The sequence below is a fragment of the Cebus imitator genome, unplaced genomic scaffold (genome assembly GCF_001604975.1).
Source record: "Cebus imitator isolate Cc_AM_T3 unplaced genomic scaffold, Cebus_imitator-1.0 Scaffold107, whole genome shotgun sequence".
In the NCBI taxonomy this organism is placed as follows: domain Eukaryota; kingdom Metazoa; phylum Chordata; class Mammalia; order Primates; family Cebidae; genus Cebus; species Cebus imitator.
This window is the reverse complement of record NW_016107422.1, coordinates 5648274-5669922: the sequence shown is the minus strand read 5'-3', so window position 1 is coordinate 5669922 and position 21649 is coordinate 5648274. Positions and strand designations below refer to the sequence as shown.

Below are 21649 nucleotides of genomic sequence, written 5' to 3'. Positions count from 1 at the left end.
TGCCCAGGCTGGAGTGCAGTGGTGCGATCTCAGCTTACTGCAACCTCTGCCTCCCGGGGTCAAGTACTTCTCCTGTCTCAGCCTCCTGAGTTGCTGGGACTACAAGTGCATGCCACCACACCTGGTTAATTTTTTTTTTGTATCTTTAGTGGAGACGGGGTTTCACCATATTGGTAGGTCTGGTCTCCCACTCCTGACCTCAGGCGATCCACCTGCCTCAGCCTCTCAAACTGCTGGGGTTACAGGCTTGATCCACTGCACCCAGCCTTTTTTTTTTCTTTTCTTTTTAGTTGACACATAGTAATTGTACATATTGATGGGATACATGCTGGTATTTCAATACAGGTACACGGTGTGATCAAATCAGGGTAATTAGTATAGTATCACCTTGAACATTTTTCATTTCTTTGTGCCGTGAACATTCAGAATCCTTTCTGCTAGCTTTTTGAACATATACACCGAATTATTGTTGACTGTCTTCACTCCACATTGCTATAGAACAGTGGACTTTATTCTTCTTATCTAGCTGTAGCTTTGTATCAAAGCGGACTTGTAGATGAAGGGCTTCCGCGGTGGCTGAGCAGGGGCTGTGGGTCCGGCAAAGCCTGAACTTGAGGGAAAGCCCCTGGAGCCTCTTTTGTAGTGAACATAATCATGCTCCGTGTGCAGTGAAATCCTTTTCTTCCTCCTCCCTAGGTGCTCTGAAATATGTTCATTGAGTCTCTTTGCTCTTTGGCAAGGAGAGATTCTTAATTCACTTTATTTAAATTTGGGGGCATTGATGACAATCCTGTTTTACACCTAATTTCTCCAGCTGTCCATGCCCCGGAAATGGTGCCGAATCTTCGTACTTCGGCGGATCTTTGCCTGTGCACGAGAGCGAGCCGTCCAGTGCTCCTGTCTTCTGTTCTTCCCCCTTTTGTTGACCTGGTCTCAATCTCTTGTCCTTGGTAAGAAAGATGCCTTCCACTCACAGATAGCCTGACTGTTCCTTAGGATGCTCACTGGTGTGGAAGTGCCTGCGAGCCAAGGAGCGGCAGGAGGACCCCTACACTCTTGGCTGATGCAGTCATGGTGGTTTTCACTGGGCTGACTTACTGCAGAAAGAGCTGTACAACTTGCAATTTGCTGACTGCACTAATCCCTTCAAAGAGCAAGAATCTTCCAAATGATTAACTTATATCTTTCACTCGATTGATCATGGTAGATCCCTCTATTCTTACTCTTTTAATGTTCCTTTAATGTATAATTTCAGAAGGCATTCTTACAGCTGGTGTCTTAAAAATACGTTGGTCAAGTTGCTTCCCAGCCTTCAAGCTTTGCCATATGCCCTGGAACAAAGATGAACATGTGCTGAGACGTGGCTCCTGGTTGCTGACACCATGGTCACCGGCATAACTAGACATGAACCAAGCCAGAGCCCACCTATCAGCTCAGAGGTGGTGCAGCCGTTTGGACTCTTTACTGTAATTTCTAAATTTTTTACATGAGTTTACTATAAAAATAGGTGGTTTATACAGAAAGAAATATTTGTACTGCATAAATTAAAATTTCAGGTTATTTTGGCAACTTGACATTGCCAAAGGCTGCCTTATTGTCTCCAGGGTAAAATTAGCAATGTGTTTGGTACATTTATTACTGAATGCAGTGGCATTTTAGAAAAACAGACGTGTGTAGTGTAAGAATAGATAAAAATTACAGGAAGTTTTGAGCCTAGAAGTAATTTTAGATTGCTAAATATATTCTTATATTATTAAATTTGACTGGGCTTGATTTGCGTCTGCCTACCTCCCCTGAAGTCAGATTACTTAGTGACGAGGGGCTGGGAAGGCCTTGCTTTAGTGGGTGTTTTATTATAAGACACAAGCGAATCCGGTGACGTTTGTGCATTGATGCAAACCTTACATCTGCAAGACAGACGCACGGCATTTTATTGGACGTGTCCCCTCCCTTCTGCTAATTTGGAATAATATTATTTTATAATAGGTGCTTTCTTGACTTTGGGAATTTAAAGCTTCCCCTCATGGGAGCCTGGTTTTTCTGTTGTTTTAACCCTTTCAATTTTGCTGTATTGAAATGGAAATACCATTGTGAACCATGTTGCATAGACAAAGTATATTTTCAGACCGTGACATTTAAAGGTTAAACATCGTTTCCTAAAGCGTGGTCCTCGCTGGCGGTTTTGATTTTGGGATTGTCTGTGTGCCGTTGCGGCTTTGTGGCACATTCTTGGTGACGTGATGGCTGAGAAGTTCTCTGTCAAGAGCCCCCACCCTGTTGTCACCTCTTGGTACCAAACCCGCCGTGTGCATCCACTTTGCAGATTAGAGTCAACCACGGGGTTTTCACCTCAGTGAAGGGGGAGAGCAAGAGGAGCTTCTGAAATCATTTATTGCAGGATAAGTATGGTCTCCAACTAGAATTTTCAATAGTCTGTTTTCATTGATTTAGTGACAAGATTTTTCCAAGGTCATTTAAGTAACAAGACACACATGGAGGACGCATGGGCCAGTTTTTGTGTTAAGTCAAAGGTCCAGGAAACTCCAGTGAGTGTGTGGACACTGCTTCCCTTCACTGCCCTGACTGGCGGCCGCCTCCCATCACCCTCACCCCCCAGGTGCCCGCGGTGCCCAGATGTTTCAATGCCACTTCCCTGTCCCTCAGTTAATGACCCTCAGCCTCGGGGCTGCAGCCAAATGCTTTTTGAAAACATCCTACTGTTGTAAAATAACACGAGATTTCCCATTTCTAAGTGTACCATTCAATGGCAGTAAGTACAATCGCACTGTTGTGCAACCATCATCAGCATCCCTGTTTAGAACGTTGTTTGTCTTTCCAAACTTAATGAAACGCCAGGCCCATCAAACACCAACTTCCTGCAGCCCCTGGCAGCCATGTTCTACTTTCTGTGTCTAAAAATTTAATGGCTCTGGGAACCGCATGGAAGTGGACGCGTAAGGCATTTGTCCATTTGTGTCTGGCTTCTTTATTTTTTTTTTGAGACAGAGTCTTTCTCTGTTGCCAGGCTGGAGTGCAGTGGCGTGATCTCAGCTTAAACCCTCTGGGTTTAAGCGATTTTCTTGCCTCAGCCTCCCAAGTAGCTGGGACTACAGGCGCATGCCACCATGCCTGGATAAATTTTTGTATTTCAGTAGAGATGGGGTTTCACCATGTTGGCCAAGATGGTGTCTATCTCGTGACCTCTTGATCTTCCCGCCTTTGGCCTCCCAAAGTGCTGGGATTACAGGTGTGAGCCACTGCACTGGGCCCTGTCTGGCTTCTTTTACATGGCATCATGTCTGCGGGGTTCCACCAGGTTGTAGCATGTGTCAGGATCTTCTTCCTTTGAAAGATTGTCCCTTTCCTGTGTGTCTGTTGCATGTTTTGCCTCCCATCTCATCCGTGGATGGAGGCTCGGGCTGCCCCCGCCTCGTGGTGGTTGTGGCTCTTGGCTGCCGTGAACTGGATTGTACAGGTGCCCCTCGAAGACCCTATTGTCAGTGCTCCAGAAGCAGAATTGCTGTGTCCTGAGGCAATTATGCTTGAATTTTTCAAAGGATCACCTCTTTTTTCCCCAGCACCCCACCATTCTACTGAAATCCCATTTGAAATTCCATGTTGGCTTTCCCTTAGCAGCTCTTTCCTCAGCTCTTCAAGCCCCAGGCCTATCCCCTGCTGCACCCCACCTACCTACCCTGAGTGAATGATGCTGCCCCATCTGCCCCACTGAAAAGACTTGGGGTCTCCCAGCATCACCTCTCCCTGTCTATTTCCTTCTGAAGAGGAGAAGCCCACTGTGCTGCACAGTGCCGACCTCCCCCCTCCTTGAGTCCCGCTCAGCCTCGCTGTTTGCTCGCCATCTCAGACCTTCTGTCTCCACCTTAGACTGCCCTTTCAACAGGCCCAGATGTTCTGGAAATTCAACACGTGCCTTCTGGATTCTTCTTTGCCCTCAGCATCTCTCCCACCTGACAGGAGGGTCCTTGGCCCCCGTTGCTGCTGCCCGGGGTCCTGTTCTCTGTTGTACCCCTAGTAACTGTGGCTGCTGCTCCTCCTGGGTGCCCCAGCGGCCCCCAGCTGCCAGCTGCGGTGTCTCCAGACAGCCTCGGAATTCCCTTCTCCTGTCTTTTCTTCCCTGTGCTCCTGGGGTGGTGATTTCATGAACTACTGGGCTTGCTAAGTCCCCGGTTCTTCTTCCTGAAATTAGGGCAGAAGCCTCAGAACCGTTCCCCGCACCCTGGTGCTGGACCTGCCCCTTTTTGTACTCGGCATCTCTTTTGGTGTTCCCCTAAAACTCCCATCTGGTGATGACTTGCTGTTTCTCAGAAAACTGTGCTGTTCTTCAGCTGCTGGGAGAAATGGGTCAGATTCCAGTGTGTGACATTCAGACAGCTTCACAGGCCACCCACCTGGCTCTCCAAGCCTTTTTCCCTCTTGGAGACCCAAGTAGAGCGGATGCCTTCCCCAGGAAACACCAAACATCTGAGTGTTGGGAACCTCCTGAAGGTGAGCTCTCCCAGTCAGTGGTTGTTAGAAATAGCATGAGCGCCTAGTGCCAGAATAACTGGAGTTGATACTGATTGATCACCTGATTCTCAACTGATTTGGGCTTTACAATAGCCCTATTAAAGAGATACTTTGATTGCTTTCTGATGAAGACACAGGCCTAGAGACCTTCATTAACCTACCCAAGGCCACCTAGCTAGGAGAGAGTAGTGCACTGGTTTAAACCCTGGTTGGCCAGTTCCAGAACCACTCTCTTTCCCATTTGGCTCCCAGAGACAGTGTTGCTAAGTCCTGGCTATCCATGGTGTTTGGAAGCAGGGCCCATGCCGGCCATCCACATCAATGGAGAGCAGCCTGGAGGCTTTGGGGTGGAAAGATACAGACAGCATCCCTGGTGGAGTTTTCCCTCTACGTGGGCTTGCATAAAGCAACTTAGAAAATTTGGTGAAATGCTCCAAGAGTTGGGTGAGCCTGAAGGGGAAGGGAGGAGAGAGAGTTAGAAGGGGCTGGTCACAAAGGCTTGTGGGAGGAGACCTTGGTGATGGCCCGACTGTGTCAGCAGCAGGTGGCTGTTTCTTGGCCACTCATGGATTGCAGTGCTGGATTGGGACGTTTGGGGCTTTGCAGTCGGTTCTCACAGGCATTGACATCTTTTCAAGTCCACAAATATTACTACCTTCCTTGGGATGTCCTGGGAAAAGACTACCCCATACAGGACCTCGGCATAGTCTGTTCTATCTGGGGCTGAGAAATCCAGAATTTTCTATAGAAGCAAACTTTGACCATGATCCATAGTAAGAAATTGATGCTTACTTGGTTCGTGTGCACATGTGTGTGTGTGTGTGTGTGTGTGTGTGTGTGTTGTGTATACGAAGCTGGAAAATGCTCATGAAGAAGTTCTACACTGATTCCCTATGATGCATTCTGGCATTTTCTATTCTAGTCTCCTTTAGTCTATTCTAGACTAATGTATTTCAGTTAAACAAAAAATTGCTGGTTGACAGGCACTAAATTTATTTCATGAGCCCTAATGGGTCTCAACCTGCACTGGAAAAACACCGCTCTTTATCTGTCTCAGGACTCTGTCCGTGTGTCTCCTGCTTAGTTTATTATGAAAATATTATTGTTAGCTTTCTGCTTTTCTTCCATTGTGGTGTACAGCTCCAGGCCTCTGGCGCTCAGGCAACTTTCCTGACCAGTGTGCGGACTGGGCTGGGGTGAAGATTAATTGAATTTGAGGCCCCCTAAGCTGAGGTTGGCACACAGATGCAGGAGGGTTTGTCTTCTTTCTGGGGCACTGTCCCCAGGGAGCAGGCTTCCCTGTCTCTTTCCATTCTAACCATCACATAGTGCCATTTCCATCTGGCCTTCTTAGAGAGGAGCTGTGTTGAAATAAGCTATTCTGTAATCTCAGTAAATACAGCTGATGGGTGAGTTCTGCCTTCCAAGAGGCACACGTTTTGATTCCCTTAAAAATAATTTCCTGACTTGAAATGAACTGTACTTTCTTGCCTTATATCTTACCCAGAATTCTTCCTTATGAGAAGTTTTTGCTGCTTTTTGTCTATTTATTTCCAGGCTGGCATCTGGGATCCGCACTGCTACTCACAGATTTGTATACATAGAACTTTAATGTCCTCAGAACAAACGATCTGAATGTTTTAGAGATGATGACAATTAAAGATCAGATTTAAGAGGTTTTGCTTGCAGGCGAGAAGTTAGGTTTCACTGAGTAACTCTGGGCCTGTCTGGCCCCTCTCTTACAGCAGCTCCTGACGCGCCTTCCTCTTCATATGCGTGTTCCAGATTTCCATAAAGATATCAAGTCCTGTTAGTTGCATTAAACAAAGCAGCCGTTTATTGTGTCCTTGCCCTCAGTTTATAAGTAATATGTGATCTGGTTAGAAAATGCCAAAAAGTTAATCATGAAAAATAAGAATCATTTACCACTTTACTTTCCATTACACTGTTAGCATTTTTGTTTTTACAATGGCAAGCTTTTTTTTGCTCGTTTAGCATTATCCTGTATATACACACACACATATATATACATACATCCATACCTATATATACACATATAAATGTAGCTTATGTATAGTATAAATTCCCATGTGTATACACATACACATACACACACACACACACTCTTTTACAATATTTCATTTTTCTACATCTGCTGCCTATGTCCTTCAGTATTTTTCAAGCACACATTTTTCAAAGGTTACACATTGCCTTGTGGCTGTATGATAACTTACTTAACCAATTTTCTATCTGAGGGCACTTAGCTGGTTTCTACTTTTCAGTTTTCATGAACAGTGCTTGGCTGACCTCTCTGTCTATGGCAAAGGCTATGCTCCATCTGGTTTGCTCTGAGGCATCCAGATTTTCAAATGCTGTAACGTCCTACGGAAGTCATGATCAAGGCTGTTAGGACTCGCTTCCTGGGTGATGACACTGTGCCTCTTTCATCCGGGCTGCGTGTGCGCAGTGTGTCTGCCCTGACATGGTTTCCATTAGAGCTCCCGTCTGTCTGTCTTTTCCACTTCCTTCTGTGCTTCATGGGATTGAGCTATGCAGCTGCCATGGTGGATGAGTTGGGAGCCACCTCCCTCTCTTAGATGCCACCTGCTCTGTGACATTCGTTTTTCTCGGCACAGGATTGTGGGCCAAGTTAGGTAAGTTAGGTAAGGAGAACTCTGGTGAGTTCCACTTCCTCTACCCTGACCAATCAGGGCCTGGAGCAAACTGGCCAATGAGATGTCGGAACCGATGTAGTCCAGCAAGCAACTTAAAGAAACTGGGGAGCGTTTTGAGCCAGAAGGGTTTACTAAGAACAAGTAATAAAGTGTTTTCACCTCCTTGATTTTGAGGTTGAAGTGGGGGTGCGTTGATGGTGTTAATTGGTCTAAAGATGTCATAGGCATGAGTCGGGAGTCTGTTTGAAAGTCTGTCATCTTTCATGGGGACACAGATGCAGTGGTTTGGATGAGGACCATCCAGGTCACCTTATCCATGTGGAGACAGACTTGTTGAATTAGAATATTGGGCAGCTGAGGCTGGCAACTCAGGCGAAGCCAACCATGACAGGAATGACGACTTTTGCTGAGAGTCAGCAACAGGTCAGGCCTGGAGAGTTCTCCTGCAACACAGAGAAGAGAGGGAGGTCCCAGATTCAAGGAGGTGAGTGGGCAAAGCTTGGAAGTTGCTGTAACAAAATGCTGCATACTTGGTAGCTTAAAACAGCGGGTTTTTTTTTTTTTTTCCTCTCATAGCCATGGAGATTAGAAGCTTGAAATCAAGGTACCAGCAGGCCAGGTTCCTTTTGGCTACTCCAAGAGATGATCTGTTCTATGCTTTTCTCTGGGTTTCTGGCGGTCCTTGGCATTTCCTGACTTGTAGACGCCTTGCTCCAGTCTCTGCCTCCGTCTTCACTTGGTGTTCTCCCTGTGTGTCTGTCTGTGTCTTGTCTCTTCTTATAAGGACATCGGCTATGTTAAATTCAGGGCCCACTCTGCTGTGACGTGGCCTCAGATCAACTTGATAATATCTGAAAAAAGACTGTTTCTAAAACATTCACAGGTCCCAGGGTTTAGGACTTGAATGTAGCCTTTTGAGGGACACAATTTCACCCACATAGAAGTCACCGTGGACGTCAGTGCAGAGGCCACTGGCCGTCAGGTCAGTGGTGAACAAAGGACTGGAGAGGAAGTGGGCCCTTAGCCAGGCACCCATAGACAGCTTGATGTGGGGGCTGCAGGACTGGAAACTTCTTAGACTCGAGTGTGCACAAGAGTCACCTGGAGGTCTTGTTAAAATGTGACTGGGACTCTGTTGGGAGAGAGCCTCAAGGTGTTTCATTTTAATCAGCTCCAGGGTGATGCTAAGGTTCTGGGTTCCTGGCCATATATTGGATTGGAAGTGGCTGATCCTAGCCTTGCACAAAGAGCTGCTGGGTGAGCAGTAGCGATTGTGGATAGGGCACCCACTCTCAGTTCTTGCAGCCTCCATGGCTGGCTTCATTCGGGCTCCCTGCCCTCAGCTGTCTGACATTCTGGACCATTTTGATTTGATAAACTTGCCCTACACTTGCAAGTGTGGCATGACTCATGTCAAGAAAGACAGCAGAAGAAGGAACAATGAAAGTGAAGAAAATATTTTACGGTTTGTGCTTAGAGGACTTGTGGACCCAAATGCTCCCAATTTCATCACACTTCTTGCTGGTCTGTGGCCCTGCAGAGGGTTGGGCAGGCTGGCTGAGATCTGAATTCACCAGGTGCTACGGCATTCCAGTCTTCTTGGTTGCTTCCTGGGATTCTTCCTGCCCTCTCTGGAGGGAGCAATACTACTCACATAGGCAAGAATTAATCAGGAGAGGTCTGGATAAATATACTTGTTTCCTTGACCACCTCGCCACCCAGGTTTATCCTGTGCACAGGACATTGCAATAGTAGCAGAGATGCAGCAGTAGTTGAAGTGAAAATCGTCTCCAGCAAGCCAAGCATTTCTGTTGATCTTCTACCAGATCTAGTGCGTGCACATGAAAATGTTTACACCTACAACCTGGGTAGTTTTTAGTTTACTGATTTTTTTATCATCATAACACCTATTATTATATATGTGCAGTCATAATTGTAGTAGCTGTATGCCAATTCAGAACATGTAACTGAATTGACGTGTATTCATTTGCTTAATTAAATGATATTTCATTAAATTTATGTTTCTATTGTTGAATACTATGATTTTACTTTTAGCATTTTAAGCCTGCAACAAATTATTTCATTGATAAGTCGTGTGTGTTTATCTTTTTGTGATCCATTTTTCCATGTTAACTCCTTCACATTGCTCCCTGTTAGAGGGCAAGGCTTTAATTGGAGATTGCAGAATTCTAGGCACTTCCTTGCCCCTGTAATGAGGCTCACTGGTGGAAAATCTCTGCTGGCATGGTGGCTTTAGTGCTCAGAAACCTGAAATTATTTTCTTCTCCCATTCCTGACCTTGTTCAGAGATGTCTCTTGACAAGTGCTCCTCCCACACCTGTGCCTTCAGTCTGGATTCTGCCTTCTGCCAACATGCAAAGTGCCAGCCAGCCCCTTTCTCCTTCCTCCATCATGGTCAGGATTTATTTAGCGTTTCTCTGAATGTGAGCATGTCTCAAAGTAAAGTTATGCCTAGTACCTTATCATTGAGTTATGTGTTCCTCTATTTTAAAAATTCCTTTAATCATATGTTCATTCTCCTGTGTGCCAAGCACTGTGCTAGGCAGTGAGGGGTTACAGCACCAACCACACAGATGTGTATTCTCATGGTGGTTCCACTGGAGTGAGCAGGGCAGGCATGAACTCAATAACCATCCCCATGTACATCCTTGCACAATTGCAATATGTGATTTTAAGCAAATCACAGATATAAAATTATCATTGTGGATTGTAATCAGTCATTTTAAGAAAAAATAAAGGTCAGGGTGAAAAGGTATATCTGGGCATTGGAAATAGTTTAGGGGTTCAACGAAGGTTTCAGAAGGGAGTGAGGTAGAAAAAGTAGCGTGGGTTGTGGGGGAACTCCAGGCAGAGACAGCGGACAGGAAGGTGTTTGCTGCATTGAAGAAATCCCGAGATCAGCAGCTGTGGCTGGGCAGGGTAAGCCCTGAGAAGGTGGGGATCCTGAGAGAATGGAAAGGCAGATCCAGGCATAGGCAGAGCTGTGCCGGATCTGAGAAGGCCACTGGAGAGGGCTGGTCAGGTCAGAGTTGGCCTTTCAAAGGGTCATTTCATCCATTTTGATTAGAGGGGTTGAGAGAGGAAGGGAAGTGAAAAGCTGTGATGTTACCCAGCCAGACTCGGGCCTGGAGGTAGAGCACGTTCTCCACCGCAGCCCTCTGACGTTTGGAGCTGGATTGTCTATCTTATGCATCGGAGGATGTTGAGCAGCATTGCTGGCCAATCTCAGTAGCACTCCCTGGTCATGATAACCAAAAACGTCTCCAGGCACTGCCAAACGTCCTCTGAGGCAGAGAACAGAGCAGTTGCGAGGAGATTTCTCCAAGTCGAGAACACTGGGCTGCACTCTTGGTAGTCTGTAGTGAAGGGATGAACACGTTTGCAGCTTGGTGGTGGTGGTGGGTCTATTATCGAAGGTGAGGAAGAGTTAGGGAGACATTGAGGTTCTCTCCCAAATCTTTGCCTCAAGCAGCTGTGGGACACTGTTAAAAAACAGCCGTGAAGCCTATAGAATGTGTAGACATCAGGGGTGGGCTTCTGCACCCCAGATCCTTTTTGAAAATCTCCTTTTGGCAACCGCTAGGCCCGTTAGTTCGTACCTCCCTCCGTCATGGGAAACCTGTATCTGCCAGCTGCATCGTGCTGATAGGTACTTACTTCTTGCCGCACATTTTGGCTCTCCCCCTTCTTTGTATCTACTAGCCATTTCTAACAACATTCCTGGGTTTTAGGACAGGGTTTTCATTTTCCTTTAGTTTGTGGACAGTGTCCTGCTTGCATCCCTTGTCTGTTATTCACTTAGTAGTCAGGGGCTGTTGGCTGGCCGGCCGTTGGTATTTGTGCCGATACAGAGGTAGTCACCATTACCTGCTTGAATACAGAAGACAGTAGAAGAAAATGCCAAACCTGGACTCCTGTATGATTTGGAGAGAACTGTTCTGCCTCTTTTGTCCAGATGGGTTGTGGAGCATGAAGTAATCCTAATCCCTTCCATTTGTTCATGACTCTCAGGCACCAAAGCCTTTGATGCGTGTTATCTCTTAGGATCCTCCCAGTACTGCAGTGGTGTTTGTTAAAAATAATGAAAAAGCTTTCTAAAGGGACGGGCAGAGAACATAATCATGCAAAGTCCGTGCGTCTTAATAGCTGACTCATTGATGGAAACATTTATATCCCACATCCACTGGCTGTTGTCTGGCATCTTCAGATGCATCTGTCCCTAGGAGCCCTTCCCAGAGATGCCAGCATTTAGAACAGATCAGTCTAAATAAGGTCTTCTCAAGTGAACTGAAGATACTAGGTCTACAAAGGCGCATCTACACCTTACTTACGGCGTGGCATTTGTAAATGCATTTACTGTAGGTATTTGTAGATTCTTCTTATGTTTTAACTTTGCAGCATTGAGGCCTGTTTTGATTGCAAATTGCATAAACCTCAATCAGATCTAAATGAGAGGAAAGATATTCCATGCTTGTAGGTGACTCCAGTTTAAGATGTCAGAAACTGCTAAACTCTACTGAAAGAAATCAAAGAAAATATAAATAAATGAGGAGATATCCCATGTTTATGGATGGGAGGACTCTCTTTTAAGATGTCAGTTCTTCCCAACTTGATCTACAGATTCACTGCAGTTCCAATCAAAATCCCGGCAAGTTACTCTGTGGCTGTTGACCAACTGATTCAGAAGTTCACGTGGAAAGGCAAAAGACCCAGAATAGTCAACACAGTATTTATCGAGAACAAAGTCAGAGGACTGCCACTACTCGACTTCAGGTCTTGCTGGAAGGCTACAGTAATCTAATTATACAAACTCAACTCCAGTTCACATAAGAAAGAAGGAAATTAATTGATTCACGTAGCTCGGGAGTCCAAGTGTTAGGCATGAGTGTGTTTTGGATTTAGAAGATATCCTCCTCTTGGCTTAGTATTTATTTCTCTCTATTTGAGGGAAAAGTGGCAGCCAGTAGCCAGAGGCTTGCAGTTTTCTTTTTTGTTTAATAGTCTTCGAGGACACAGAGTGACTGTCTCTCTCTTTCAGGCAATGTTAATCTTCAGACAGAACCCTCGTTAACCTTCTTTTAAGCAGGAAGCTATCCCTGAAAGGAAAAGACTGCAATGTTGAAATAGAAGTACAGCTCCCTAATGCAGAAAGTGGAGAAAGAGGGATGAGAGGACTCTCAGGGAGGCTGAAGGGACATTTGTAAATGCAGCTGAAGCCAGTGCAAATTGGTGACTTCGTGAAATGGGTTTTGCAGCTATTCTTTGGAGCTGTCTACTGACCTGATGGAAAGGGTAGTTAAAAGCTTCATTTAGGATTGGTGTTCTGCTGGCAAGCCAAGTAGCCAGAACCAAGGCTTGGGAGGAGACCAGGCCTTAAATATGTCCTAGGAAGCATTTTATTGAGAAACATGTCAACTAGCACTATAGCATTAGCAAGAGGGAAAGAGGAATATTTCATATGTGAGCTTAAAAAAATCATCAGCTCTGTTATATTGAATGCTTACAACGTATCATTAAAACTGTTTTTACAGAATTTTATGATAGAATACATTACTTTTGTGTATTTATTGATGAAACCATGGAGTTATATGAAGTTGGATTTCTCAAATACCCAAATAGTCACATCAAGCATTATGGAATTAGGAGGTTAGAAAGTCATATCTTCAGTTTTTTAGGAATTTGTCTCAGGAACAGAGGGGTTCTAGGTGGTATGACCAGATCCCAGTTCCTTGTTCTTCAGCCCATTGCTTTTTTGCATGACATCACTCAAGTCAGATTTTAAATCTGTACATTACACTGGCTTTATTTAGAATCCTGTGCCAGGTAGTATAGTTTTGATTAGAACCTGAGCAGTATTATTCTCCGTGAACTGTGAATGTTACACTTTTATAATTCAAGTAGAATTATATTTCCCTTGGGAAATCCTATACATTCAATATGGTACATTGAATTAGAGAAGAGGCAGAAGAAAAAAGGGGCTATAAAAAGTGTATCTTATTAAAACAAAGTAGGTTTTCTTCTTGCCTGTGTCACCTTTAGATAGTAATTCATAGTCACTGGCTTTTAAAGCATAAATTGTCTTCTATCTAGTGAAATGATTAAGAAAGAACAGTAGTCCTCATCTGATTATGTTAAATATAACAAAAGTCTAGTTGATTTTTGAAAAGGACATTTTCATATAATTCCAAGAAATACACATTCTGACATTAAACATTTTATATAGTCACCACTGAAGATTAAAAGCAGAGGTGTTATGTCTGTGAAATTAGGTGGCTATCAAGTTTTTTCATTTTCTCTTATTGATTTATTTATTTGATTGATTTACCGAGACAGAGTCTACTGTCACACAGGCTGGAGTGCAATGGCACAATCTTGGCTCACTGTGGCTGCGACCTCGCAGGCTGAAGTGATCCTTCCACCTCAACTTTCAAATAGCTGGGATTATAGGCTAACATCAGCACAATTGGTTAATTTTTCTAATTTTTGTAGAGATGCGGTTTTGTCATATATTAGTCTGTTTTCATACTGCTATGAAGAACTACTGAGACTGGGTAATTTATGAAGAAAAGAGATTCACTCGATTCACAGTTCCACAGGTTTAACCGGAAGGATGACTGGGAGACCTCAGGAAACCTACAATCATAGAGAAAGGTGAAGGGGAAGCAAGGACCTTCTTCACATGGTGGCAGGAGAGAGCAAAGGGGGAAGTGCCACACACTTTTAAACCGTCAGATCTCTTGAGAACTCACTGTCATGAGAACAGGGGGAAGTTTGCTCCCGTGCTTCAGTCACTTCCCACCAGGCCCTTCACCTGACACATGGGGATTACAATTTGAGCTGAGATTTCGGTGGGGACACAGAGCTAAACCATATCACGCCGTGTTGCCCAGGCTGAGTGCTGGATTCTTGTGTGTTGTTTTCAAGCACTTTATACTTTTATTACGTACCAGTGTTTGAGAAGTTTACAATCCTTCACAAAACTTTCTGTTCCTGCGTGGGTGCTACGTGTGTTTTGAGTGAGCTGATGATATGCTCCGGGCCAGCACTGTTCTCTGCTGTGTTTCTCCACCCAGTGTGTGGACATCTTGCCATGTGCACAGGTAACACACCCTTCTTGACACAGAGGGATGCAAAGGTTGAGTCAAATCAGTGTTCGAGGAGATGCTGATGAATTAAGAACTTCCTGACAGCAAGTGACGCCAAATCCTCAACTAAAATGATCGGCAAAGATCTATTAAGAAAATATCAAGAACCAGAAAACAGGGGTCATGGTGCAAACCTCTGTGAGGACCTTGGAATTCAAAGTCAAAGGCAGAACGTTCCCAGGGAGTGGTGAGGGTCCCTGCAGCTTGTGCAGTTGGATTCCCCAGCCTCGGCATCCTGGTTTTTCCTCACTACTCTCAGCTCCTCCAGGATCCTTGCCTTTCCATGTAGTTGGAGGAGCTGCTCCGTCACAACCCAAGACTCCATTCCAGGCCTGGCCTCAGCTTCATCTCTGCCTGCTGCTGACAGTGCGGCTCCCTCATGTACGCCAGGGCCTGTGCCTTCCTCTTCCTCCTGGTGGCATTTCCATGGTGGGGTACAGGAATTCTGCAGCACCTCTGGCGCTTTGCTTCTGCCTTCTTGCCTGGAGTTTCACTGCTGTCTGCAGGGCTTTGAGAACAGAGGCAGGGAGCTGCCGGAAGCCCTTGAGAGCGTAGTGATTAGGGGCTGGATTCTCTGTGCGAATGGCAAGGAGGATGATTCTTGAAAGAAAATGTTGTGGTAACTTAAACTTCTCTGAGGTCAGCTTGCTTGTTGTTAATTAAGTTCTTACCATGCGGGGGTGGAGCATGGCGGCTCATGCCTCTAATCCCAGCGTTTTGGGAGGGTGAGGTGGGCAGATCATTTGAGGTCAGGAGTTTGAGACCATCTTGGCCAACATGATGACATTCCATATCTAAATATACAAAAACTAGCTGGGTGTGGTTGTAGGCTCCTGTAATCCCAGCTACTCAGAAGGCTGAGGTGGGAGAATCCCTTGAAACCAGGAGGCAGAGGTCGCAGTGAGCCAAGATTGTGCCACTACACTCCAACCTGGACGAAAGAATGAGACTCTGTCTCAAAATAAAAGTTTAAAAAAAAAAAGGTTTTTTTTAATCAAGAAAGCAATGTTAAGTACTTCTCCAATGCTAAGTACTTCTGCAGCGCTGCTTCATGTCAGTCTGCTTCTCCAGACATGGGCCTCTTCATTATTGGGAAGTGTAGTGTTTCAATATACATGTACTTTTCACATAGATTCAAGGATAACATGGGTAGGATTACTCGACTTTATTAAGTGCTTATTTGGTGCCAGTTATGGACTCGTAATGGGCAAAGACCATGAGGAATGTACAGTGGAAGATGTTGGATTCTGACTGCAGGAGAGGCAACCAGGTATTATTGCCTGGTGTATCACTGCATCATTGGGTGTCCAGATGAGAGACTGCAGAGATTGCAGGCAAGACAGAGACCTAAAGAAAGTGGCAAGTACACTGAAACCACCAGATAAGGCCTCCTTGCAGCAGATTGGACTGCCCTGAGCTTTGAGGGGTGAGTGTGAGTTGAGATGGGGGAGCATTCCAGGGAGGGTCAGGAGGGCGTGGATAGGAGGGAGATGGAGAGTGGAAGGAGGTGGTAGGAATGCGTTGTTCTCTTGGGAGCCCAGGGACTGGAGGGGAGGGAGGGAGGCAGCCTCATTCCACCCCTGGCATTCAGTGCCAAGAAGAGGAATGTGGACGAGGAGGTGCTCTGCTAATCAGAAGGCAAGACCCCTGAGATGACTCACTGGAAACTGACATATGGGTTTTGTTGTTGTTATTGTTGTTTTAAATAAAGGTTAAGATCTTCCAGAGAAGACATAGGCAGATAAATGGGCATTATTTTTCCAGGAGTCTCTTATTAAGTAAATAACCTGAGTTCTTGAAAGTTTTATCTTATGGAATTTTTAATTAGTTCTTTTATTTTTGTCACGGGAGAACTTCAGAAGCTGTCCTGGAAACTCGTATGTCTGCTTTTAGATCTTTGTGGCTCTCACTGGGAGCCCCTTTAGGGGTGCAGGGCCAACAGGTTCCCACCCCACAAGACTGCCAACATTGCATCCCAGGAAGCTGCCTGGGAGATTCCAGGGCTGGCACCTCTTCACTCAGGCTGTCTCCATCAGCTGAAGAGGAGAGAGTGTCAGAACATGACGTTCTGTGTATGTGCAATGTATTTGTAGAAAATACTGATCTTTCCATTCAGCATTCCCATTACTGGGCATCTACCCAGAAGAAAAGGAGTCATATATGAAAAAGATACTTGTACATGTTTCTTTATAGCAGCACAATTCACAATGACAAAAATTGTGGAACCAGCCTAAGTCCTCATCAGTCAATAAGCAAAGAACATGATGGGGTACTACTCAACCGAATAAAGGCATGAATTAATGGCATTTACACCAACTTGGCTGGAGTCGGAGACCGTTATTCAAAGTGAAGTAACTCAGGAATGGAAGACCAAACATGGAATCTCTTCCTCATCATTTTTTCTATCTGCCTTTCCTTGTTCCCATACTTAAACACAGCATGTTGGGAGTGGCATATTGATATTGTTTTTGTATTCTCCAACCTGATGACCTATGTCTTTTATTTGGAGTATTTAGTCCCTTGCTTTTTGTTTGTTTAATAAACGCTTTATAAAACAGCTGAATTTTAAATTGTTGTATGAATGTATAGATGTTGAAAGGCACAAATCTGAAGTATGCAGCTTCATCAGTTTTGACAAATGCTGACACTCATGTTACCCACACACTGGCATACTTACACCAGGCTAAAGAAAATCTCCATCACTAGTCTCTGGACATTGGGTGCCTTTACCAGTGGGGTTATGTGTGGTTCTTCCATACTCCCATCTGGAACTGAACCTCTCAATCCCATTTGCCTCATCAACTCTGGTTCCTTCAGAGTGAAACTTTGTATCCCACTGTATTTTCTTGTTTCAGTCGACAAAGGAAGGGATTTAAACTATGTTCTGCAGTTCTCTGTGCATTTACTCTCCGTCATCCTCCTCTCTCTCCAAACAAAATGGTCACCTCTTTAAAATAGACAATGAACATCAAAGAAAGCTATGCATAGGCTGAAAAGGACAAAGTGTTGTCATTTGCTCCCATTGGGAAGTAATTTAAGTGTGTGTAGAGACAGACTTATAAAAAAATCTGTTGAGTGTGTAATGTGGCAGTCAGCCTTTAGAAGTGATGTACCTTTGTATTTTAATCGTAGTTCTCAGAATTAGCACGCCAGTTATGTGATATTCAAAAATCTTTTCCCCAGCTCCTTTTTTTTTTTTTGACTGTGTTAAATTTAGTGTAGCAAGGTCTCATTTACACCCTCCTTATTCATAATTCAGGGTAATTAGCGTAGTGGTTGGGCTGCCATTTACCTCTTAAAGCTAGGAAAATTAGGCTTTGCTAGAAAAATACGTATTACAAACAGGATTAAGTCATGGATGGCATGCTCATACTTGCTAGGAGAATTAAGTCTTTTCAGGTACCACAGTATGTATGTCGTTCTTAACTCTTATTTCCACCAGATCTCTTCCAAGGAGTTTAGAACCGGTGAACTCCAAGTCTCATTCTAAGCTGGGTTGATAATTTCCTTTGAAAACGAATAGCATTTCATCTTTTGGAAATTTATCATTCTTCAGAGTTTTCACTAATCTCCGCCCCCCCCCCCATAGGTGACCCCCTCCTTCACTCCAGGGTTTGATTGATATTTGCTTTTGTATTGTAATTACTATTTAATATCCAGCTCTCCTGAGGTTTGCTTCACTGCAGCCACATCATATTACAAGCAGAAAATGTCACATTGCCTGGAGCTGTTTGGGGAGTGTGGTTGTGGTCCTTTAGGTATTTTATGGCACACCTGGCTCATGACATCCTGCAAAGCTGAACAGGCTCTAGGAGAAGGAAGGAAACCCTGTCTGTGTACTTAAATTTATCACCGTGGACACGAGTCTGCCTCTCAGCCTGTCTTGAATGCCAGGCTATTATATTATAAATCAGCTTTATTCATTTTGTGTTTGAATTTGGACTTTCCTGTTCAATAATTTAATATTTTAAAATGACACCCTTGGTCTTTTATTTGTCATAAGCAAGGGTCGAGTTAGCCAGCCTGCCATTTGCCTCTGTGCTCTCCAACCCCAAATGTGTAGTCATTAGCTCATAATTGTTTTCTTAACCTCCTCAGAGCCTGGTGTGATCTTGCTCTCAACCCTTCTTGACCTTCCAAGGTAGTTAAATGAGGTTTTGCTTTCTCTATGAATTAAATATGTCATATCTATTTGAAATGTTCCTGAACCCATGGTGATGTATTTTGGCAAAATAAATACTATTTCAGGGACTGTAAGACCCATCCCTTTATATTTCCTTTTATTGGGAGATAGAATGATTGTGTTAGGTGAGCAGTTATCAGCTGATGTTCCCCTTCTTGGAGGAGGGGCTGCCGGCAATTTTGCCTCACATGCGATCATCTGAAGTCTCTGATTTGGAACATTCCATACCCGGTATAGAGGCTACTTGTTTCTGTGGGTTTGTCCGGGTGGCCTCTCCTCTGTGCCATTGAACTCCAGAGCCCTCTGCAAAGGACATGTAGTAATTCTTCCTTATTAATTTGTGACCCTATGTGCGAGGTTTTTTTGCCTGTTTGAGATTTCCTACCTTTAGTAGTAGACAATGACCTTTCATAGGTTTAATGCTTCTGTTGTTCTCAGGTTTGAGAATGTGATGTGTCCCCTGAGTCCCTCCTTACATGAAATCCAATCCAAAGGGTCAGCGTGTTTCTTGTGTGTTCCTGTCTTCGCTCTTCTGTCTGCTTTCCTCTCTTTCCCAGTGAGTCTCTGCACTGTCATAAGCAAATAACCTTGTTTGTTTCCTCCCCAGTGACAGTGGCTTCAATTGCTGTGGATTTCCTGGCCTGATTTCGGGGCTAGGGGAAAATGCCTGTGTCCTGGTTCAGAACAGGCCGTCTCTTTATTTCTTCTGTCTTGCCATGGACAGTCATGGCCCCTTATGAGTTCTGTCTAAAACAATCACCTTTATTGAAGTATAATTTACATGAAAAAAGTAGAACCATTTGAAGTATCTGATTTTGGATCATTTTAAAAATGTCCCAAGTGTCCTCTCGTCACCACCATAATCAAAAGCTGGAATGTTTCGTCACCCCAGTGACCTGTCTTTGCTGGTCCCTGGCGACGCTTATACAAGTGCTGGTTCTTCACGGGAAAGCAGCTGACCTCAAAGAGGGTGAACATGAGCCCTGCTTTCCTTTACTCTTTGGAGTCCTCTGCAATCCATCCCTAAACTACAGGATTTTGTTCTTTTTAGTTCTCTATTACCATGAGTGACTGCCGACACTGCAGGCTGGGGAAGGTTAATTGTAGTAACAAAGACAAGGTTTTCCCAGCAGGAGCCATTTCCTTACTCAGGAAACAAACAAATGCTATCCTTTCTTATAATCCTCTTCTCCTTCTTCTGTAAGTAGAAATATTAAGCCATACCCCGTTCTGTTCAGGTCCTGAGAATTGGTGTCTGTTCGGGTCTGAGTTTGATTAGTCTGTTCTCATGCTGCTAATAAAGACGTATCTGAGACTGGGTCATGTGTAAAGAAAAAGAGGTTTAGTTTAATGGGCTCTCAGTTCCACATGGCCGGAGAGGCCTCACAGTCATGGTGGAAGGCAAAGGAGTAGCAAAGGCGTGTCTTACGTGGTGTCTGGCAAGAGAGCGTATACAGGGGAACTGCCCTTTGTAAAAACATCAGATCTCATGAGACTTTTTCACTATCATGATATTGCAAGAGCAGCATGGGAAAAACCCACTCCCATGATTCAGTTACCTCCCACCATGTCCCTCCCAGTATATGTGGGGATTAAGGGACCTGCAATTCAAGATGAGATTTGGGTGGGGAAACAGCCAAACCATATCAGGTTTGCAGAGGGTTACGTGGGAGAATCAAGAGGTACAGCAACTCTCTGGCTGGAGGGGAAGGAGACAGAACCTGCCCCTGGGCCTTGATCTCATTTCTCCTAGCCCTGGGCAGCCGGATTCCCTTCCCACACCCCCTTGGCTCCCTTCTTATCTCTGTGCACAACCCCAGGCATGAAACAACTGCCCATTTTCCTGGTTGTGCTGTGCTTTGCTGTCTCTGTGTCTTTGCGAGGATGGATCTTCCTGGAAGGCCTGTTCTCTTCCTCTACCAGGACACCTGCCTGTCAGCAGTCAGCCTTCCATACCCCGTGCAGAGGCAGGTTTCTGGAGCTTTGTCCTGGTGGTCTGTCCTCTGTGCCATTGAAATCCCAGAGTCCTCTGCAAAGGACACCATGTTTTCATTAGACACATAGAGGAGGCGTGCTGGCAAATGTCATTTGTAAATCTCTCTTCTCTAGTAGGGCAAAGCTCTTGGCCATTGAGCACTTTGCCTGGCATGCCACAGGCGCCAACGCTTTCTGGACAAATAAATAAATGAACCGGAGATCAGAAAGTTGTTTTGAAAATGTACCTGCTGTGGCATTTGAGGAGACGTAAAATACTGGGTGCCCTCACTTTCCGGAACCCCTCTGAGCTGGACGAGCAGTCCTGGCTCCCTGCCTGGTTCCTTGTCTGGTGATCCTTGAGGGTGTGCTTGGGTGCTAGCGTTCTCCCCACCCTTGCTTTGTTAGTTTTTGCTCCTGGCTTACTGCTTTGATTTGAGAAACCCTTCGGCTATTAAAATATGAGTTAATCATCTAAGAAACTCACTAACTGAACTTCATAGTGAGGAAGTGTGCTTCCTGTTGATAGATAATAAAACTGAGTGGAATAATTTGAATTCTTTATAATGGATGTGATTATAAATGATTTCCCCATTTACTCATATAAAAGGCTAAATGGAAAATGATTAGTGAGTTCTATTTTCTTGTTTTTCCTAAGGTGATTTTTTAATCTTCCCAACAAATTTCTGCGATACAGGGAAGAAAAACAAAACCCATTAAAATTTGCTTAAAATCTTTAAGAAGCCATTTAAAGCTTCAGAACTGAGCAGTCTTTCTGTCCCCTTGGTATATTACGGCACAGGAGAGAAAACAAATCACGGGCAACCCCTCTAGCTCGCTTTAGCCTAGGGGTTAGGATTGCTTGACGTCATCTGACCACTTTATTGTGCTGCTGCTACTTGTCATAAAAATAGTGATGAGATTCTGGATGTAAGAATATTTATTATTTTTATGTCTCCTTACATTATCCCTAAAAAATTAATATTTGTAATGGGTATAAATCTGTCTAAATCCCATTATTTAATATTGTTCTGCAATTTGATGATTAAAGAATTGTTATTTTTTTACCTCCTTTATCCTTAAATCCTTCACCCATAATCTCCTGTTTATAATTGTGGGTGTCT

At 44.4% G+C, this 21649-nt stretch overlaps 1 protein-coding gene across 1 annotated transcript in view; it reads left to right on the top strand.

The window, feature by feature from the left end:
- DOCK1 (dedicator of cytokinesis 1) overlaps window positions 1-21649 on the top strand; it is a 541550-nt gene that overhangs the window by 148369 nt on the left and 371532 nt on the right.